We start from the raw sequence: 9,490 nt of genomic DNA, 5'->3' as shown, positions 1-9,490 counted from the left end.
GTGCACGCATACTTCGAGCATATTAATTTCAGTCATGTCTAACTTTGACATAGGTAAGTTTAGGCCATCTGATCCTTGGCCGAGGCTAACAAAGCCAGGACATAATTATGGAAAAAAATAGAAATATATAGATTATAAGCTAGATGCAAATGTATAAACATGAAAGTGTAGAAAATCAACTGCATGTGGTACATACCTCACAGTGCATGCCCTTCATTAAAGTGAATCTACGCAATTTATTTTACTCCCACCATTAATATGTATATGAAATCGAAGACATGGGTATGGTTGTATACATATGCATGTGATTGAACCATTAGATAATCTACATAGATAGGTGTCTTGTATATTTTATCCAATGTTATACTTTATTTGCGAACTTGAGATTTGAAGGTATTTTCATACAATAACATGATATACTGAGTAGGGATTCTATCATTAGTAACAAATCATTGCTAGGCAATCAATGAGAGTATGATGAATATGATAGGCCAGACATAAGAGCAGAAACTGCTACGGCATGAATATGATGAATATTCATACATGCATATATGTCAGGCATCAATGAGAATCATAGGGTAAATTATGTGATTGAGAATTTGAGATGACTCATGTAATATATCATGCAAAAAAACAACCATGTAAATGACCATTAGTCCGTCACCAAGTTGCGTTCTGTCTGTTCCTACCATCAAAATTTTTACAGATGAATCGCTAGTTCTGAAACTGGTGTTGTAGACGCCCAGAGACAGACAACGATAATCATATATCTTGATCAGGGGCATCGAGCACCTCTTAACATCCAACATGTAAATTCTTGGGACCATGGGACGTCGTCAGCCGGTCACCGCCTAAGCCTTTTAGATTTGTGCTTTATTTTGTAAGATGAATCTTGGGCCTAAACCAACAATCCTACATCTGAAGCATCTACAATGGAATCTGTACACAAAACAAATGCTGGGTGCGATAAGCTAAGAATAGCATTAAATTTGCACCAAAAATACATGTGAATAAGTCATAAAACTAAGCAGTATATGACAAATAATAAGAAGAGTTAAATTGCTAGAATAGTTTATATAATATGAGTGGGCGGGCGGTTGCAATATGATGTGCTGTCTAGCACGATAAATTACTTGTTTATAAATTTTTGTAGCAAAAAATATTTTTTGTATGTGACATATCAAACTGCACAACATCCTGGGAAAAAAGGACAACCTTTGTTTGGCAAAATAGTTAAGTAAAAATATTGATAAATTAATAAAGATATCCTGGTGTAAAATACTTAGTGTGTTTTTCATTGGTCACACTTCATGTTACAATTCCTAGTAGGGTTCATCTGTATGTTTTTTCTTGGTGAACAAATCGAAGACGTTGCATGTGCACGTGGCGTTACAAACAAAAAGACCAATCTCCTGATGGAAACGCAAATACGTACGTTGGCAGCCTACATATGCATGGCAGACACATGGTGGACTATATCTCCCCCTAATAATAAACCAGCGACTGCTTCTGGCCCTACGTCGTCGGCGTTTCTACAGAAAGGTCCCCCGTTTTTGATAAATTAACCCGCAGTTCCTGTTTAAGTGAATCTGCAAATCTGCAAAAACGATTCATTTTTACAGAAACACCCCTATGTTCGTAAGAATTCAGCCCGCGATCCTTTCTTCATCCAGACAGCTTCCTTTCCAGTGCAGCGGGGCGGCGCCCTTCACGGGGACGACAGCTCCGGGTGGGCTCGTGGGCGACCGTGCTGCAGGAGGCTTCGCGCGAGCACCCGATCTCCCGTGTGTCCACCCCTAGGTTCTCGTCATCGCGCCGGCGGCTGCCCTTGCCGCCACTCTCCGTTCCTCTGCCTCCTAGCAGAGGAGACAAAAATAAAATCATCACTGCTCGGGATCAAACTCTCCACCTGCGAACCAGAGAGGATTCGACTTCATATTAGAAAGAGATAGTACCACCTCGCTATTTTAGATCAATTCACCAATATATATATGTGGGCGATCTGAAATCAACAAGCCGCCTCAAAATCAATCAAGGGAAGGAATTAACAAAGGAGAACCAGCTCGAGGGGGGACCTATCGACCAATTGCCGTAGAACGGAGAGAACGAAAAAAGAAAGATTGGATCCGACCTGATGGGGTGGAGGTTTGGCACATCCAGCGTTGACAGTCGACAGCCTGCAACTGTCGGACACGGGCCTCCCAGAGGGAGGAGGAGACAGAACAGGGCCGACTTGGCGGCACCGCGGATGTTGGCGGAGAGGAAAAGTAGCCCAACAGCGCTGGATCGTGGATCGCCGCCAGCACACCGGAACGACATGCATGTGAGGCGAATTTGGGCGGCGCAGGTCCCCGTGGAGATCAGAGGATCGCGCCGGAGTCATGGGAAGGGAAGGCGCGGCCAGGGGAGCAGCTGCCCCGGATCTGATCTGCCACCAGGGGGACAACAGCCCGGGGGAGGGGAGGGGGGCGCACGCAACGGAGCTGGCCACGACGCAGGTGGTGGTGGCCACCGTCGGCGGGGAGGGGCGCTGGTGCCGGCACGCACTCTCGCCTGGATAGGAATGAGAGAGAGAGAGAGAAAGAGAAAGAGATGATTGACAGAGAACGAGAGAGAACCAGATCGGTGGAGGTGGAGACGGATGGATAAGGGGCCTCTCTAGAGACGTACACGTGATGGTTACGTGTCCGCTCGATTTTTATCAGCCGGCTGGATTTTCTAATCCTTTTCTAAACAAAAGAGGACATGCACGATGCTCTCAGGTCTCAGCACTGGGACCTTTTATAGAAAAAAATCAAAGAGATGTTACGATCTACACAAGATTACAAGGTCACCTGGGCTCGGCGTACAGCTAATCTAGCTGCTCATGTTTTAGCTAAAGTGGAAGTTAGCAATGATTTAGAGATGGTTTGGCCTGATGTGTCACCGGACTGCATTTTTACATTTTGTAGCGAATGACATTCCAACATTGTTCAAGTAATAAAGTTGGGAGTACCCCTAAAAAAGAACTATATGTGTGTTTTTTGAGGGAATGCATTTTTTTTAGACAAGGGAATGCATCTATCTGTGCTAGAACGGGAGTATGGGAGAGACCTATCAGGAGATAGCATCATTTTTCTCTTGCGTTTGGGTCAAGCCCAAATAGTGAAAAAAAACATTATGGATGAAATATAATCTTACAAAATCAAACAATCTTCAATAAAAACAAAAAAACCTACATAATCAAAATCATTGAATTCAAATCTTTTGAAAATACCTTAAATGAATTACATTGTATGTTTCTCCCTAAAAGATTGTTTCATGCATCACTATTCTTCCATCTGATGGCAGTGTAGAGCTTAAATATGCGCCAATTAGGGACATTGGGGTGGCCTCTTCACATCGACATGTCATGATCCAAAGAAAAAGGATAATGCAACCCGTGGCAACACACGCTCATATGCATCTTAGATAGACAAGGGTAACCTTATCTCAAGGTTTATTAGAGTTGGATATGAGTAGCGTGTAATGGCACATGAAGCAGGTTTTGTTAATTTTTTCGCCCGTTGCAACACACCGGCATACGACGAGGCATGAAGGGAAGGAAAATTAAGGACAAAATAAATTCGCTGGGAAATTAAATAGGAAATAATAATTTTGCTATTAATTAACAGAGCAAATGAATTCTATTGTGCTCTATGGGTGCATGGGCAGATGTGAGAGAGGATTCAGTTGTGCCACTACGTGCATGGGCAGATGTATTAGATTATATGCATGGGCACACGCTAATGCATACTCCCTTCTTTCCGGTTTATATGGCTCAATTCAAAAATTTTACCAACCAAGGTAGATGGTGAGTGGTGGAATAATTTTTGTAGTTTGCAAAATCACTCAATTAATGCGCTTGTTTTTCTCAAACAATTGTGTTTACCAATGCATTAATTGCAGTGCATGTATGCATAAAGTACATGCATTGATCAATTTTCTTTTAGTACTTGCATGCAATGATTTAATGCATCTTATAATTTGAACATGTGATGAGGAACAACCAAATCGAGCCTTATAAAACGGGAAAACTAAAATTTTGAGATAAGCCTTATAAACCGAAAAGAAGAGAGTAAAAAAGAAAGACCTGGCTCATGGAAGAGCTTTTTAATCTTCTAATAATGTTTCTTTAGTTGGACCTCTAATTTGTAATGAGTTATTATCTACACATAACACATCCAAACCCTGAATTGGACCCCCTCAAGGTGCAAACGAAAAAACTGAAACCTACACCTTGCCCATTTTTTATGACCTGAAAAATATTCATAAAATAGTGCGTCAACTCGGGACCCATCAGTTAACCTTGAGCCGATGAACGCCAAACGACCAACAACCATCTAGGCCACCAACACTTTCTGTTTTTTAAATGGATTACATCCAATACTATGCGTACACATTTATCAAGGATAATTTCTTAATAACTTCAATATTTCCGTTTTTGACACGAATGAACAGATGAACCGATAGGCTAACCGGTGAGAATCTTAACAGGTAGCCTCACCGGTTTGGTTGCCTATTCAGTTTTTTAAACTATGATTCGATGGCCATGGTGAAACGACACGACATAGTTCTTTGCCGGAGAGATGCCCAACTTCATATTAGAAATGAAGATGGTGGACGGTGGCGACAATGAAGTCTATTCGGTTTATGTTGAGTCAAGAAATTGATGAGGACATGACTACCTTGGATACGACCAAAAATATTGCATACATGCATATTTGTCAGGTGATTTCTGATGCAAACTATTCAATAATCTATTTATGTTATCCAAAACAAAAATACTTCGCACACTTTTGTGTTTTGTCTAATTGCAGGTGTATGGGACATTTGTACAATCCACATATGAAGATAAGGGAAAATGAGAAGTTTAGGTTGTATTCAAAAAGTCCTCTCACGTCACTTTTGGGTTAAGAGAAGATAGAGTCCAAGTCTCTCACGTTCTGGATTCAGATTCGGACTGCATAGACATACCTGACTCAAAACGCCAACAACTTTTTCATACGGACTCCGAATTGGGTGATTTTTTTTGTTGGAAACTAGATTTCGTGCTCTTTCCAATCCAATTGGATTCACCTTCAAATTCGTCCGGAGCTTTGAGTTACGGACGAAACAATCTGATGTTGCAGCAGAATCCGAGTCAAACTACAAGCCCAAAGGTGTTGCATCACCTCCACTTGGGCCCATGAGCCTTGTACGACCTAGGGTTAGTTTTAGGCTGCCTTGGGACGTCCTCCCACCTCCTTGGCCGTCACCCCTTGCTCCTATATAAGTAGATCCATCTAGTAGCTTTTTCCTTGGGTTTTGTTTAGATTAAAAGTTCGCCATAGCTGCAACTTCGCGTACTTCGTTTGTGTTCAACGACCAGACCAAGGCGTCACAGAACCCCACCTTGATCAATAAAGCTTTCATCTTATATTCGCAATATCCAGATTGCAATCTCAGTTTCTTACTTGTTCTTCGTTTGCTTGTAGGAAACAGACCCTCGTGGTCAGGTTGATCGTGCTCCGGCGTGGTCAATAACCCATCGGAAGTTGGTTTAGCGATTGCTAAGGCGCGACGTCTCGCACGTACGTAGTCGGATCGTCAAGGTCGACTCCCACAGAAAACGATAGCCACCATCTCATCGAAACATCGGGACACCTTTGCCCTATCAAGTGGTATCAGTTTTCAGGTTGCTCGGTGAGAATTTCCAGTTTTCCTAGATTAGATTTATTTTCTTACCTATTGTCCAAGAAAAAGCCACAAAAAAGAGTTAGATCTATTCATCCTTGGTCCAAGCCAGTCCGAGTCTTTGCAATTTTCTTTTCATTGCTTGCATAGTTGAATTATCGGTTGCATCGTCGTGTCGAGTTGCTGGTCTTAGTGTCTAGTTCGTTTAGAGTTTCGAGTTCTGTTCACATTAGTCACGCCACCGCTGCATCATTATCTCTTCCGCTGTCCACCACCCATCCATCAATTTCCACCACGTGCTACCCACCATTCATTGTCATAATAATAGTTGAGATTGTTCACATCTTCGCTTGATCCAATCTGCATCTTATCTAGTTTGTTTTGGAAAGAGGAAGAAAAAAAGAGAGAAAAAAAACAAGAGAAAAAAAAGAGAAAAAAAGTCAGAGAAAAAAGGAGAGAAAGAAAAAAAGTGTGAGGAAAAAAAAAGAAAAGAAAAAAAAACAAAATTCGGATCTTTTTAGACTCAATCTCGTAGTTGAATTCGGATTGAAATCTGTTTTGTGCACTGTTCAGTGAAACAAGCATAACTTCCTCATACGAAGTCCGTTTTGCCTCCGCGAGTACTCAAACGAAAGCTAGCGATGAGCCGCATCTAAATAGTTGAAGAAGCTAGTTCAATATTTGGCACCTCAAAATCGGCTTGTAAATAGGTCTTTTTGCCCTCCGAAGTTCATGAACACAGCTTATTCCAGTTTTTCAGGCCAGTTTTCGAATTTTTTGACTCCTCATATCAACTCGGAATTGAGTGATTCCTTTTGTGTTTGAAAGCTTGAGTCAATACCATTCTTGAAAAAAAATCAAAAAAATTGGAACAAACTTTTTCAGAGGAAAGTTGGAGACAAAATTGTTGATATATCCTGCTTGGCTGTTGTTTCACATCATTATGTTTACTGCCGTTGTGATTTTCACTTATATCTTGCTGCCCAGAGCTACTTAGTATTCTTCATTGATGCTAGTTGTGCTACGACGTGACCTCATTAGTGTTCTAGGCTCGCGTCTCTAGTTCGGTCTAGCCTAGGACCAGCACAGTACCGTCGTTGAGCATTTATTCAACATTGCATCTCTGAATTGATTATTGCTAATATTTTGCTACCATATATAGCCAACCCAGCTCCACATATTTCTACACCGTGTATACGTACGTTTCCCTGGCAATCGCTTTACACAATCTTCAGAGTTATTTGACACCGCTGGTTGCCTGTCACCACCTGCTGCTTGGTAAGAACTTGTAAGATATTGATATTTGCTTTACTGTGAGCGCTTTACCACCACACCCTAGTAGTTCATAGGAACATTATTATTGAATTTTCTTTCTTGTTTCTACTAATCATGACAGGTTTCGAAGATAGAAGTTCTTGGACGACGGACACATCTTCACCATCACGAGAGTTGGGACAACACACACAAGCACATGGTCAGGTTATCTTTTTACCGTCATTTGAGGGTAGATTTAATCGTACTACTTATCTAGCTTGGGAGCTTGAAGTAGAACAAGTTTTTAGTCACCATGACTTTTCTGAACTTGAGCGAGTGCGAGCAGCCACTAGAGCATTTACTGATTTTGCTTCTGTTTGGTGGAGTGTACATTGCAAGAAAAACATTGATAACCAACCCACAACTTGGAAAGTTTTGAAAGCTGTAATGAGACAAAAAAATTTCCCTCCTTATTATCGTCGTGAATTGCTTCGCAAATTTGAACAATTTAAACAAGGCAACAACACTGTTCATGCTTACTACCAAGAGTTCAAATCTTATATGCATCATTGTGACATAGAAGAATCTGAGAATGATACAATGAATAGGTTTTTTGGTGGTTTGAACCATGATATTCAGGCAAGATTTCAGTATATTCCTCGTTGCATTACTGGTATGTATGTCCGTGCTTGTACCTTTAAGAGACAGATACAAGAGGATGCATTAGGTGACTACAACAACTATTATTCCAGTTCATGCTCACCACCGCCGGTGGGTTCCTCCATCATTGCACCTCGGATTATGAGCGCGGCATCATCTCAAGGGTATGATACATTGTCAACGTCCGTACCTACATCAGCTACATCTTTGCCACAAGGTAACAGTAAAGGTATTGACGATATAACTTCACATGAGAATGATGCATGCCTAGTTAACTTGAATGCGTCATGTATTGAGTTACCTGTTGATTTGAGCACACCACCTATTTTAGAGAATCTTGTTACTGTCATGAATGCGTCATGTGATCAAACAACTGAAATATCAACAATTTTGAGTGCACCCATTGAATTAACTGTTGATGCAAAAGAACTAATGTTTAATTATTTTGATATGGCCTCCAATCTTGGTGATGATTCTGTGTCCAATGACTTATTGCATGTTTACTTATTTAAGCATGTTGTAGCATGTAAATTTGTTGCAAGTAAGGTTTATTCACCAAAGTTGGGATGGTTTAATGATAAACATTGCGAATCTTTTGAAATGAATAAGAGCTTCACTTATATGTGCAAACTGAGTTCTAATATTTTCATGCCTTCTACTTCTTGTGATAATTTTTTGGCTTTAGTTTTTATGAACTACGAAAGTTACTCATGTATACATGTGTCATACGTGCAAAAATCAAAGGAAGTTAAACTGGATGACATATACATATACAACATGTACACCTTGTCTCTTTTGTTAGCCACATTTCAGATTAAGCAACGCCGAGGACGGCTTTGTTTTCAAAAAGGGGAGGATGATGAGGACATGACTACCTTGGATACGACCAAAAATATTGCATACATGCATATTTGTCAGGTGATTTCTAATGCAAACTATTCAATAATCTATTTATATTATCCAGAACAAAAATACTTCACACACTTTTGTGTTTTGTCTAATTGCAGGTGTATGGGACATTTATACAATTCACATATGAAGATAATGGAAAAGGAGAAGTTTAGGTTGTGTTCAAAAAGTCCTCTCACATCACTTTTGGGCCAAGAGAAGATAGAGTCTAAGTCTCTCACGTTTTGGATTCAGATTCGGACTGCACAGACATACCTGACTCAAAACGCCAACAACTTTGTCATACGGACTTCGAATTGGGTGATTCTTTTTTTATTGGAAACTAGATTTCGTGCTCTTTCCAACCCAATTGGATTCACCTTCAAATTCGTCCGGAGCTTTGAGTTACGGACGAAACAATCTGACGTTGCAGCAGAATCCAAATCAAACTACAAGCCCAAAGGTGTTGCATCACCTCCACTTGGGCCCATGAGCCTTGTACGACCTAGGTTAGTTTTAGGCTGCCTTGGGACGTCCTCCCACCTTCTTGGCCGCCACCCCTTGCTCCTATATAAGTAGATCCATCTAGTAGCTTTTTCCTTGGGTTTTGTTTAGATTAAAAGTTCGCCATAGCTGCAACTTCGCGTACTTCGTTTGTGTTCAACGACCAGACCAAGGCGTCACAGAACCCCACCTTGATCAATAAAGCTTTCATCTTATGTTCGCAATATCTAGATTGCAATCTCAGTTTCTTGCTTGTTCTTCGTTTGCTTGCAGGAAATAGACCCTCGTGGTTAGATTGATCGAGCTCCGGTGTGGTCAATAACCCTCGAAAGTTGGTTTAGCGATTGCTAAGGCGCGACGTCTTGCACGTACGTAGTCGGATCGTCAAGGTCGACTCCCACAGAAAACGATAGCCACCATCTCATCGAAACATCGGGACAGCTTTGCCTATCAGAAATTGATGGCCTCACACCGTAATTTAATTTGCATT

General features: G+C 41.0%; 1 long non-coding RNA gene across 1 annotated transcript; it reads right to left on the bottom strand.

Annotated features, from left to right (window-relative positions):
- Positions 1-1,269: 1,269 nt before the first annotated feature.
- Positions 1,270-2,742, bottom strand: LOC147958505 (uncharacterized). The gene is made up of 2 exons (XR_015611468.1): positions 2,132-2,742; positions 1,270-1,909 (listed from the first exon to the last, which is right to left on the bottom strand). It is a non-coding gene; the product is annotated as an uncharacterized LOC147958505 (long non-coding RNA).
- Positions 2,743-9,490: the final 6,748 nt, after the last annotated feature.

Source organism: Triticum urartu, chromosome 7A (assembly GCF_056163025.1).
Source record: "Triticum urartu cultivar PI428250 chromosome 7A, HENAU_Tu73, whole genome shotgun sequence".
Taxonomy (NCBI): domain Eukaryota; kingdom Viridiplantae; phylum Streptophyta; class Magnoliopsida; order Poales; family Poaceae; genus Triticum; species Triticum urartu.
Note: the sequence above shows the minus strand (reverse complement) of the source record. Positions and strands in the feature narration are given on the sequence as shown.